Here is a 13946-nt window from a genome sequence, read left to right as displayed (position 1 = left end):
AAATATATTATACTAGAACTGACATGTGATTACATTTTCATTCAATTTGGGTGCATAGATCCTGAAGAAGCTTGCACAGGATAGAGTAGCATGGAGAGCTGCATCAAACCAGTCTCAGGACTGAAGACCACCACAACAACAACAACAACAGATCCTGAAATCAGTACATAGAACAACCAGCTCTGGCCGTAATAAAGGCTTTGATACGCCTGGGCATTGAGTCAAACAGAGCTTGGATGGCGTGTACAGGAGCTGCTGCCCATGCATCGTCAACACGATACCACAGTGCATCAAGAGTAGTGACTGGCGTATTGTGGCGAGCCAGTTGCTCGGCCACCATTCACCAGACGTTTTCAATTGGTGAGTGGTCTGGAGAATGTGCTGGGCAGGGCAGCATTGGAACATTTTCTGTATCTAGTAATGCTCGTACAGGACCTACAGCAAGCGGTCGTGCATTATCCTGCTGAAATGTAGGGTTCCGCAGGGCTCGAAAGACGGGTAGAGCCACAGGGTGTAAGACATCTGCAATGTAACGTCCATTGTTCAAAGTGCCGTCAATCCGAACAAGAGGTGACCGAGACGTGTAACCAATGGCTCCCCATACCATCACACCGGGTGATACGCCAGTATTGCGATGACGAATACACGCTTCCAATGTGCGTTCAACGCGATGTCGCCAAACACGGATGCGACCATCATATACTGTAAACAGAACCTCGATTCACTCGGAAAAATGACGTTTTGCCATTCGTGCACCCAGGTTCGTCGTTGAGTACACCATCGCAGGCGCTCCTGTCTGTGATGCAGCGTCAGGGGTAACCGCAGCCATGGTCTCCGAGTTGATTGTCCATGCTGCTGCAAACGTCATCGAACTGTTCGTGTATATGGTTGTTGTCTTGCAAACGTTCCCATCTGTTGACTCAGGGAGCGAGATGTGGCTGCACGATAGTTTACAGCCATGCGGATAAGATGCCTGTCATCTCGACTGCTAGTGATACGAGGCCGTTGGGATCCAGCACGGCGTTCCGTATTACTCTCCTGAACCCACCGATTACATATTCTGCTAACAGTCATTGAATCTCGACCAACACGAGCAGCAATGTCGCGATACGGTAAACCGCAATCGCGATAGGCTACAATCCGAATTTTATCAAAGTCGGAAACGTGACGGTACACATTTCTCCTCCTTACACGAGGTATCACAACAACGCTTCACCAAGCAACTCCGGTAAACTGCTGTTTGTATATGACAAATCGGTTGGAAACCTTCCTCATGTCAGCACGTTGTAGGTGTCGCCACCGGCGCCAAGCTTGTGTGAATCTGTGAAAAGCTAATGATTTGCATATCACTGCATCCTCTTCCTGTTGGTTAAATTTCGCGTCTGTAGCACGTCTTCTTCGTGGTGTAGAAATTTTAATGGCTAGTAGTGTATTTTAAACCAATAATGTCCCTGAAACCATTTGAAAAAAGTTAAATTGCGAAATAGACATTTGAATCCAAAATACCGGGTGTACCATTCGTCTTTCAAATAATGGCTCTGAGCACTATAGGACCTAATATCTGAGGTCATCAGTCCCCTAGCACTTAGAAATACTTAAACCTGACTACCAGACGTCTTCCCCTGATTACAGTCATACATAAGTCATAAAATATGACACATAAACAAATACTTTCCATCCTGAATTGCAAGTGACATATTCAAAGTTTTGCGTGCATAAATACTTACTGTTACTTTTTGTTTGCTACAGGGCGCAGTGACGTAACAACAGCGGTATCAGACTGTACCACACGTTTAGCTTACGGCTACCTCTGACTGTCTCACATACAGCGGGCCGATCTCAGTCTCACGCAACAGCCCAGTAATTACGAGCACTCTGATCCGTTGGTTGGAGGGACTGCACGACGGGGCCTTCACCCACGGAAACGAAGTTGCCTGTGTAGGATGCCTTCGTAATCTGCAACTCACTTAAGACTCTGACTACCTGGGGCATCTCACGAAGTCCTCCCCCACGGAATTTGTAAGTAGCCTGTTTGCATGTTGGCAGCGCTACAGAATGTGTTGATATCGCTGATAGCGCTCTGCACCCTCGGCAAAAGATTCTGTGGTTGGACAGACTAGCATTTAGGGAGTGGATAGGGAAGTGCATTGGCATAATTTTCTTAGTGGAGACTCTGTGCTGGTAGGACACACAATGTAATGTGGATTGAAATGATGTGTTTATAAAAAAAATATACAAGGAAATGTATGACGATCGATGGTGTTGATAATGTTTCGGTAGTGGCATTATTGACAACTATATAATTTTTCGAACTGGATATCACATGACTAAGGTAAAATTTTCTAAATATATTGTTTGCTCTTGAACAAAATCTTTCTTCTTGCTAACCATATGCCTCCGAGTAGTTAGAGTCTACAATAGTTAGAATCTTTTTATTTAGCTGACTGTTGTTGCTATTTGCTGTAGTTGCTGTAGTTCGTGTTATGAAGATTTTCTTTGAGGTAAGTGACTTATGAAGAAGAATGAGGTTCCCACTATCGGGATTCGTGACTGAAATGAGTTTAGCACATTAACAGAGTGGGAGGTCGTTTCATTTTTCTTTAATTTCGTAGTTGTATTATTGTTAGGATTTCTTGCAATTCAGGGCATTCTTTTGCGTTAATTATTGGAAGTCATTCTGTCAATGTATAACCGTCAGATTCGTTGGGCTTGAATATTGTGAGTACTAAATGAATATGTTAAGTTTGAGTTGTCTTTGTCAGAGAAAGTTATGTAAGTCAATGTTTAGTAACAAAAAATAATTAAGAAGGTAGTTTCAAATTGTCTGTGAACTAGGTCCAGAGCTGCTACTTCTAGGGATGTCACAGAAGCTCCCTTTTCCCTTAAACGTCGCATAAAGCTATTTACGTATGTTTGCTGGTGGGGGTACTCAGCCGCCAAATAATTGTTAAAATTCATGGTGAACTTTCAGCTGTTCTTTATTTTGCACAGTTCGCTTCGCTACTAGTTTCCGTCAAATGACCATTATCAAGCGGCGGTTTATGCCTGCTTATGCTTGGTTAATGGTCATTTGACTGAATCTTGTAACGAAGCGAATTGTGCAAAATAAAGGACACCTGAAGGTTCACCATCAATTGTATCAATTCGCAAACAACATATTTATGCTTTTAAAGTCTTTTGGCTCTCTACGGTATGACGTCTGGAATTTTCCCTGGACTGGTTTTCGTGACTGTGTATTGTGGTACCGGAGGACACATTAATCTTTCACCTGGCGTGAGTACATTTTGTTTGCGAATGGTGTCCTATTCCGCTGTTTTTACGTCGTTGGGTCCTGGGACAAAGTAACAGTAAGCATGTATGTATGAGCACAGAAACATGAATGTCTCACATGTAAATCAAGATTGTATGTTTTATTTTATGCCTGATCTATGTTTGTAATTAGGGAAGACATCTGGGACACCAGGGTATGTGATGTTTCTTTCATATTATTCTATTTCTTACATCTTCTTACCCCTGATACGGGGTGATTTAGAAACGGTCCAGTCACATTTATGTGCCCATCTTCTACGTTCGACGTCAACGTGTGATAACCGCTCATAGACGGCGGGTGGAAACATGAGTAGTGGAGGTGACATAAAACGTGTTGTGCGGACGGGAAAACAGTGCAGTCGTCGTCGTATTGCTGAAAGGGAGCGATTTACCTGACGTTCAAACGGCCCAAACGCGGAAGCGTTTCCGAAATGGTCGACTCTGTGAACTGTTTGGATGCCGCAGTGTTTAAACTACACCGTGCATGGCAAAATGGAGCTTTTCAAAAGCGGCGCCCAGGCGATCGTGGTGCAACACTGGCCATAGATGAGAAGAGTGAACTACTGCTGCGGAGATATGTACAGGCGAATAGAAGTGCAACTGTCGAGAAACCGACCGCCCAGATGAACGAAGGGGCTACTAACAGCGTTTCCTCAAAGATTGTTGACTAAAAATTGCTGCTTAAGGGGCTCCGAATCTGACGCCAGGTTCGTACACACACGCTGACTGCCGTTTTTGCAATGAAGGCTGGAATTTGTACATCAGTACCGAAACTGGATGTCCACTGAGTGGCGACAGGTGACCATTCCAGATGAAACACGTTCACGCTACACCAGACTGAAAGTAAACACCCTGCGAAATTGGTCGGACAGACGAATCACGTTGACACTCCGTCGGACTTTTTAAAGCAAACACCCTGCAACAGACGTCGGAAGAGTTCAGGCAGGGGTCGACACCCGTTTGGGTCACTTTCCTTTACTCTGCCAATTACCCAGCTTTAACTTTAAGTTGACAATTTCTGCTGAAATGAGATTAGCACAATTCAATATCTGGAAGTTGTTTGAAAAATGGGCAGTGTTTTACTCAGTTTGGAAGTATCGTAATAAATACGATAAATAATGAAAAAGTAGCCACCTGATCATAATGTTGTGATGTACAACCTAAAATTTGAAATATTTGTTCGAGAACAACTGCTCGAGGGAAAAATATTTGAATCGAAAATACGTGGTTGAAATGGATTTTAATTGGAGCCGGTAGAAACTAATAGAAGGGCCCAGCTCCAGGTTCAACATCACTTGCAGTTGGTAACTTCTAGATTTATTTCGAGGGAACACTTAAAATTTTCCTTTAAAATGTAACATGACCTCACCATCTAAGCCTGTTCGACCAGACTGCTACATCTATAGAGTTCATCCCCAGTTTTTCTTTGATTTCCTCACTGTGCACACCCTCCTGCCATTTTTCTCATCTACTAGTACCTGCAATCATCCTAGCTACTTTCGTATCGTAACCTCAACCTTATTGATAAGGTAACCTGAATCCACCCAGCTTTGGCTCCCATACAACAAAGTTGGTCGAAAGATTGAACGGTGCACAGATAACTTAGTCTTGGTACTGACTTCCTTCTTCCAGAAAAGAGTAGATCGTAGCTGAGCGCTCACTGCATTAGCTTTGCTACACCTGGCTTCCAGTTCTTTCACTATGTTGCCATCCTGTGAGAATACGCATCCTAAGTACTTCAAACCGTCCACCTCCTCTAACTTTGTTCCTCCTATTTGGCACTCAATCCGTTTATATCTCTTTCCCGCTGACATTACTTTTGTTTTGGAGATGCTAATCTTCATACCATAGTCCTTACATTTCTGATCTAGCTCTGCAATATTACTTTGCAAACTTTCAATAGAATCTGCCATCACAACTAAGTCATCTGCATATGCGAGACTGCTTATTTTGTGTTCACCTATCTTAATCTCACCCAGCCAGTCTATTGTTTGCAACATATGATCCATAAATAATATGAACAACAGTTGAGACAGATTGCAGCGTTGTCTTACCCCTGAGACTACTCTGAACCATGGACTCAATTTACCGTCAACTCTAACTGGTGCCTGACTATCTATGTAAAGACCTTTAATTGCTTGCAAAAGTTTGCCTCCTGTTCCATAATCCCGTAGAACAGACAATAACTTCCTCCTTCCTTCCGGGTCATATGCCTTTTCTAGATCTATAAAACATAGATACAATTCCCTGTTCCACTCCTAACACTTCTCCATTATTTGCCGCAAGCTAAAGATCTGGTCCTGACAACCTCTAAGAGGCCTAAACCCACACTGCGTTTCATCCAATTTGTCCTCAACTAATACTCGCACTTTCCTGTCAACAATACCTGAGAAGATTTTACCCACAACGCTGCTCAAAGAGATACCTCTGTAGTTGTTACAATAGTTTCTGCTTCCATGTTTAAAGATTGGTGTGATCACTGATTTCGTCCAGTCTGATGGAACCTATCCCGACTCCCACGCCATTTCAATTATCCTGTGTAGCCATTTAAGACCTGACATTCCACTGTATTTGATGAGTTCCGACTTAAATTCATCCACCCCAGCCGCTTTATTGCACTGCAATCTGTTGACCATTTTCTCCACTTACTCAAATGTGATCCTATTTCCATCATCATTCCTGTCCCATTGTACATCGAAATCTGAAACATCACTGACCGTATTTTCACCTACATTGAGCAACTCTTCAAAACATTCCCTCCATCTGCCCAAGGCATCAACAGGATTTACCAGCAGTTTTCCTGACCTGTCCAAAGTACTTGTCATTTCCTTCTTACCTCCCTTTCGAAGACTGCTAATTACACTCCAGAATGGTTTTCCAGCAGCTTGACCCAAGGTCTCCAACCTGTTTCCAAAGTCTTCCCAAGATCTCTTCTTGGATGCTGTAATTATCTGTTTGGCTTTGTTTCTTTCTTCAACATAACTTTCTCTGTCTACCTGAGTTCTAGATTGTAGCCATTTTTGATATGCCATCTTTTTCCTTTTACAGGCTGCCTTGACTGTGTCATTCCACCAAGCTGTTTGCTTCATACTACCTTTACACACTACTGTTCCAAGACATTCTTTGGCCACTTCTAGTACCGTGTCCCTGTACCTTGTCCATTCCTTTTCCAGTGACTGCAATTGACTACATTCAACTAACTAGTACCTTTCTGAGATCACCGTTACGTACTTGTCTCTGATTTCCTTATCCTGAAGTTTCTCCACTCCTATCCTCCTACACATGGACCTGACCTCCTGCACTTCCGGTCTCACAATACCAATTTCACTGCAGATTAAATAGTGATCAGTGTCATCATAGAATCCCCTGAAAACACGAGTGTCCCTCACAGCCTTCCTGAATTCCTGATCTGTTATTATATAGTCAATGACAGATCTGGGTCCCCTGCCTTCCCAAGTATACCGGCGAATGTTCTTATGTTTAAAAAAGGAGTTTGTGATTCCTAAGCCCTTACTGGCACAGAAATCCAAGAGTTGTTTCCCGTTCCTGTTGGCCTCCATATCCTCTCCAAATTTACCCATAACCTTTTCATACCCTTCTGTTCGATTTCCAATCCTGACATTAAAATCACTCATGAGCAGAACACTGTCCTTGTCTTTTACTCTAACAACTACATAAATGAGTGCGTCATAAAAACTATCCATTTTATCTTGATCTGTCCCTTCACAATGCGAATATACTGACACAATCCTAATTTTCTTGCTAGACACTGTCAAATCTATCCACATCAGTCGTTCGTTTACATACCTTACTGCAACTACGCTGGGTTCCATTTCTTTTCTGCCCTACACCCCATTGTGCTATTCCTGCTTTGACTCCTGACAGGTAGATCTTGTATTCTCCCACTTCCTCTTCTTTCTCACCCCTTAGCCAAATGTCACTTACAGCTAAAACGTCCAACCCCATCTTACTTGCAACCTCTGCCAGCTCTACCTTCTTCCCAGAGTAGCCCCCATTGATATTAATAGCTCCCCATCTCGTTACCATTCGTTTGCCGAGTCGTATCTTCGGAGTCCCTGGTTTGTCAATTATAGGTGGGACTCCGTCACCTCCAAAGGTCCGAGGCATTTTGCTCTGCTTGTTGCCAGCATCATATTTATAGTACCAGGGAAGCAGGTTGCTAGCCTTACTTGCCCAGGGTCCCATTGAGTTTTACCCCTAACGGTTGAGGTACTAACCGGTGGATTTGGTAGTCTTTGCCGTCTGAGCACAAAGGTGGCCACGACTCGGAATATGCCCGAGATGCCCAGCCTTATTCCAAAGTAACTGGTATCCCGGCTGTCAGGACCACTTATTTTGCCACTCATACGTCGCCCGTGGTTCATGAACTAGGACATGATACCAGGAACCTACACCACGAACCACGTTAATATTTAAACATAAGATTAATCCAAGCTAGTTACAACAAGTTGCCTCCATAAATCCAGTACTCAGACAACGTTAAGATTGACTACTCATTCAAAAACTTAATTGAGATACTGCTCCTTAGCAATATAGGACATTCGTCAACAGACCACACTGTCTGCTGCATGACAGCCGTCTCACTCTCCAGCTAGGGCTAATGAGTACCCCACTGAATGGCCATTGTAATTCTGAAACACACTTAAAAAAAACGTGTTTAAAACTCAGCGCTCTAACTACCCTGTCTATTCCAGTAGAACTCCTATTAGTTGGACGTGTTCGTGGATCAAGCGAAAAAAACAATACCACAAACAAATCAAGCAATACTATAACCAACCACTGTACAGCAACAGGGACGAACTCCAAGTAAACAATGGCAAAAAGACGCCAGAAGCAGCTAGAAGACCTAATACACGTCGTCTGCTGAGACTACCGATCAACCGTCCAACGGTCGTCCCCGATGAAATCAGAGGCAAGGGAAAATGTTGCAAGTAATCGCCCACTGACAGTTTCTTACCAGGAGGTCACTTCGGCGGATGGGAACACAATGGGCAACGGTGGACACACTTTCGATAGAAAACGAACAGCCACTAGCCTCTCATGAAAAATCGGTTTTGGTCACTTCCTACACAATCGGCCAACTATAGTGGCAACTGCTTCAGCTGAGAGTCCCAACTTCCTCCCAGCAATTTCGAAACGAGACTCGCACACCGCGAAAATTCAGCGCACCAGCCGCAGCGTGGCAGCAGTGCCACTGGACGAACAGAGGAGAAACCAAGCAGAGAAGCCGCCTTGAAAAGAAATCTATACGGGCCAACACAGCTCAACCGCCCCTCTGGAAGAATAAACCCTCCCCAGAGCTTATTCCTGACAGTAGAGTGGGAGAAAGGAGGGGCTTGTTTCAATTGACTGTCCTAGAAAAATCGGAACTTGCTTCCTAGAAATACCAGCATCGCTGACCTTAGAAAGAAGGTAGATAGTAATTGCAGTTTTAACTCCCCTACTAGGAATAAGACAGCTGAACCAGGAAAATCCATCCATAACAACATAGATATAATGACAGCCTGGCTTAGTATGGGCACTGGGGCCCACGTAATCGATGAATGACTTGCCCATACAGACGAAGGAAGCCCTTGGGTGACTTGTGATTTTTCCCATTTTACGTACATAGCTCGCCCTCCCCCACTCATCCTTACTCAGCGACAGCCAAGTTACGCGTTGTTTCGGCTTGTCGATGTTCCTGTGAAACCCAAAATGTCCGCAGACAGCCAAAAATGGACGAGACAGTTTCCTTGGGCAAACAAACTCTCTGCTCAGGTGGTCTCCCAACCTAATGACAAAAGTCCCTTAATCAACAGATATCCTGGCACCCGCTCCCCGGCAAGTGGACGCTTCCTAATAGTGCCCAGCTTGGGGTCACAGTCCTGCGTAAATCCAAGATCAGCAAAGAGCTCCAGCATCTCGGTTAAGATGGCACCTGCCAATTCCTTGGATGATTTGTCACAGTCTGGTATCTCCTCGCCGGCCTCCTGAAACATCTGACTAAGCGCGTTGGCCACGTGGTTATGAACCCCTCTTATAAGTTGCACCCGAAAGCGGAACTCGAATTTGCGCTCTGTCTATCTAGAAATTCTACCTGATTGTCAGTTTAGAGATCACACTCACTATGTTCCGGGTTGAATTTAAAATTTTAGAGTACAAAGAGTATGGCTAAAATCTCATAGTCGTAATGGAGGATTGTTATTCAGTCGATGTTAAGCTCCTTGAAGCATTGGCGGCAGGGCACCTCCCACCAGAGAATGCCTGCAATAGAACAGCGGCAGCACCAGCATTGGAGGTTTAGGTCCGGACGCTAAAGCCCATTTGGAAGTCTGGGATGGCCAAGACTGGAGGGTTACTTAAGGCAGGATTATTGACCTCATAGGCAGACTGCTGACTCTCTTCCAAAACAAAGGCCTCCCCCTTTTTACGGGAACTATTAAGAGAGGTGGCAACCTGGGCGAAATTTGGAACAAATTTACGGAAATAATTGCCCGTACCAATTATTTGGGGCTAGAGAGAACGTCGCCAGAGGAGGGTGCGTTCTCGGCCGATGCTGATCCCGTCTTCTGAAACAAGATGCCCGAGGAAGGAGATCTGACGTCTATCTGGGGTGACTTTAGATGGTTTAACCGTTAACCTAGTTGTCCAAAGCCGCGATAGCACCTTTGAATATGATACACCTGCTGATCAGAAGAACTACTACAGATGAGAACATCGTCGAGGAGTCATACACGCAGCCAAAGTTGAAATGGCCCTACAAATGGACCAACAGACGAGACAAGAACGCTGCCCGGTAGATAAGCCGACTGAATTCATACAGGTTCCAGTCGGTTCAAAGTGCAGTCAGCTGCCTGGAATCCTCATGACGCTCTATCTGCTAATAGGCCTGGTTAAGATCAAGCCCAGTAAAATATCTGGCCCCAGAGAACCACGTGAATCAATTGTGTAAATGGGGCAACGGCACAGAGTCAAGGACGATCTTTCGGTTGAGGGTCCTATAATGGACCACCGGACTAAAATCCTTGCCTTATCCTGTGGCCAAGAGAAAAGTGGGAGACACATAAGTCTCATTCCCTGGATAATGTTGAGCGCATTGCCATGTTCCGAGACAATCATCTGTAAATCCGCAACTGCCTTGCGCACACGTTCTATGTATTTGAGCAAATTCTCACTATGCCCTTGTACCCGCCTATAATGGTCACCCTCTTATTCATTACGGGCACGGGGTGATATCTTTAACTGTCGCGGCTCCTCGTATCTCCTATTTCCGAAAGAACACTACCAGCAAACAACGGGTCAAAGAATATATTAAATGCAATGTAACTGAGTGGGGAACATGCAATGCATCACCATGAATCTCAAATAGGACGATCAGCCACAACAGGTCCTCAACTTGGGGCAGTTGGTCAGTGGCTAGATCAGAAACACCCCGAAACAAATGCGTAAGTGGGTTGGGCAACTTAGCAAATGATTCTACAGCCGATCTAGCGGGAAGGTAAGCATCAGTATTCTGGCCCACGTCACCTGACAAGTCCTGGGTGACGCCGCCCCTCTGTGCCACTTGTCTCCCTTTCTAAGCTCTTTGTCATAGTGGTTGCTCGTCAATCCTTGCCGTGAGTAAACAATTGACTAATCATGACATTTTGCTCCTTAGTAAGATGGATGTTCCTCAAATCAGAGATACGGTTCCCCAAATGGAAAAGTTGAGCCTGAACTCTCGCCATTTGCTTGTGACTCAGCTGATCTTCTTCAAGAAATTAAATATTGCGCTAAGCTCACTGAGAGCACCAGAACAAGTAGAAAGCACTGCACCTACCTCGCCAATCAGGTTGGAAGAAACATGAAACGGGCTGTCCAAAGACGGGCGCTAACTCGCAGCTAACTCGGCAACGCTGCCAACTATTGGTTCCCGCCGTAACTTAAACTCATATTAAAGCTGGTCACCTTTTAAATAGGCCAGACCAAGGAAGATTCTACACTCATGTTCATAAATTAAGGATAATGCTGATGCATGGTGAAACAACGCTTTGGTGGGAAGTCTGCGAGTTTAAATCACCTCGAGGTATGACCATGCGGTGCATTTGACCTGCGGTCGTCGCACGATGGCGCTGGCAGCAGTTCACATATGCAGAGGTGTGTTGGTGCATGTTAGATTACGGTACAGCGAGTAAGTGTGCAGACGTTTTCAGACGTGCTAATGGTGACTGTGTGCTGACAGTCGCTCAAAGAACACATAGTGATGACGTTATGAGGGGTAGAATACTAGGGCGACTGGAGGCTGGTCAAACACAGCAGATCGTAGCACGGGCCCCCCGTGTGCCACAAAGTGTGATCTCAAGATTATGGTAACGATTCCAGCAGGCAGGAAACGTATCCAAGCGCTACAGTACGGGACGTTCACAGTGTACAACACCACAAGAAGACCGATTTCTTACCATCAGTGCCCGCAGAAGGCCACGGAGTACTCAGGTAGCCTTACTGCAGCCACTGGAAGAGTTCTCTTTAGACACACATTCTACAGACGACAGAGCAGACATTGTTTATTCGCCCAGACACTGACCCCTGGTCACAGGAGAACCCATAAAGCCTGGTGTCAAGAACACAGTACATGGTCATTGGAACAGTGGTTCCAGGTTATGTTCACCGACGAGTCCAGGTATAGTCTGAACAGTGATTCACGCCGGTTTTTCATCTGGCGTGAACCAGGCACCAGATACCAACCCCTTAATGTTCTAGAAAGGGACCTGTATGGATGTCGTTGTTTGATGGTGTGGGGCGGGATTATGATTGGTGCACTTACACCCCTCCATGTCTTTGCCAGAGTAACTGTAGCAGGTCAGGTGTATCAGGACGTCATTTTGCACCAGTATTTCCGCCTTTTCAGTGGTGCAGTGGGTCCCACCTTCCTCCTGATGGACGATAACGCACGGCCCCACCGAGCTGCCATCGTGGAGAAGTACCTTGAAACAGAAGATAGCAGGTGAATGGAGTGGCCTGCCTGTTCTACAAACCTAAACCCCATCGAGCGCGTCTGAGATGCTCTCGGTCGACGTATCGTTGCACGTCTTCAAACCTCTAGGACACTTCAGGAGCTCCAACAGGCACGTGTGCAAGAATGGGAGGCTATACCCCAGCAGCTGCTCGACCACCTGATCCAGAGTATGCCAAATCGTTGTGCGGCCTGTGTACGTGTGCATGATGATAATATCCCATATTGATGTCGGGGTACATGTGCAGGAAACAGTGGCGTTTTGCAGCACATGTGTTCCGGGACGATTTTCTCAACTTATCACCAATACCGTGGACTTACAGATCTGCGTCGTGTGTGTTCCCTGCGCTATTAGCGCATATGCTATTAGCGCCAGTTTTGTGTAGTGCCACGTTTTGTGGCACCACATGCTACAATTATTCTTAATTTATGAGCGTGAGTGTAGAATCCATCTCCTTTAATACAACCCTACATAACCACAACATATATTAGACAAGAATGTTAACTAGTAATACAATTCAATAATAAAGCCACAAGTGATGTCAACAAGGGGAAGACAAACATCCCTTCCCCCCCTCCCCCTTCCACCCTCAGCTCACCCAATGGAACAACCACTAGCCCCATGCTGCTGGTACGACTGAAATGGACTTTCATTGGTTGCGGCAGGAATTCATGGAGGGGCCAACATCACTTATGGTTGGCAACGTCAAGATTTATTTCGTGAAAACATATAAAATTTTCTTTTACAATGGAATGAAACGAGAAGCCAGATATGAACAAGTATTAACGACAGAGCGTCAGAACGGCTTAAAAATTCGCCTCGAAATTTATCTTTCTTTAAAAAGGATTACAACAATATCAACAACGATAATCACAGAGCGCGATAAGGATTAGAATGTATTTTCAAAATCTCACTTCAAAGGAAAATTTATGGCAAGATCAAAATCAATAATCACCCACCGCCAGAAAGCTAAGAAACTGCATTGAAATTTTTAAGTAATACAGCAAGTTCAAGATCGATGCAGAAATATTCCCTTTTAAAGTAATTAAAATTAATTAAAAAGCAGTTCTAACTACACTTACAATAAGATTCAACTTGGTGAAATTTAATTACGGTCTGATGGCTTGAAACCATTTTATTTGGACAATTTTGAGTCTTGATTCCGGGAGGTGAAGGCGGACACGTGCAAATTTAACGAGGGACGGAGAATTACGAAGCTCCCCTGGACAGAACATCACAGTAAGCATAAAAACTTAAGTAACCGACGACCCGCAACCGTAACTCGGCACAGAATAAAGGTCCCAATGATACACTAGTACCGGCCACCACCCAGAACCACGCCTGCTTCCTCTCCCTTCCAAATCAGTCGGCTGATGAGGCACACCGGAACAGTTTGTTGGCCGGTCGGACCACCGGGAGATTGGTTAGCATGCAATGTGGCTAAATAGCCAAGCCTGCAAAGGTGACAACGTCATATTAGTATTAAATCAACTTCGTAAGTACGTAAAACACGAGAATAGTTCGCCAGTTGAATCTTCTGCAAATCTGTTCCGGTCTGTTTTAAGAAAATTACAAACACTTAAGTCCAAGAAGTAATCAAAGCTGCGCGGGGTAGCCGTGCGATCTGAGGCGTCTTGTTCCGGT

Source organism: Schistocerca serialis, chromosome 1 (genome assembly GCF_023864345.2).
Source record: "Schistocerca serialis cubense isolate TAMUIC-IGC-003099 chromosome 1, iqSchSeri2.2, whole genome shotgun sequence".
Taxonomy (NCBI): domain Eukaryota; kingdom Metazoa; phylum Arthropoda; class Insecta; order Orthoptera; family Acrididae; genus Schistocerca; species Schistocerca serialis.
Note: the sequence above shows the minus strand (reverse complement) of the source record.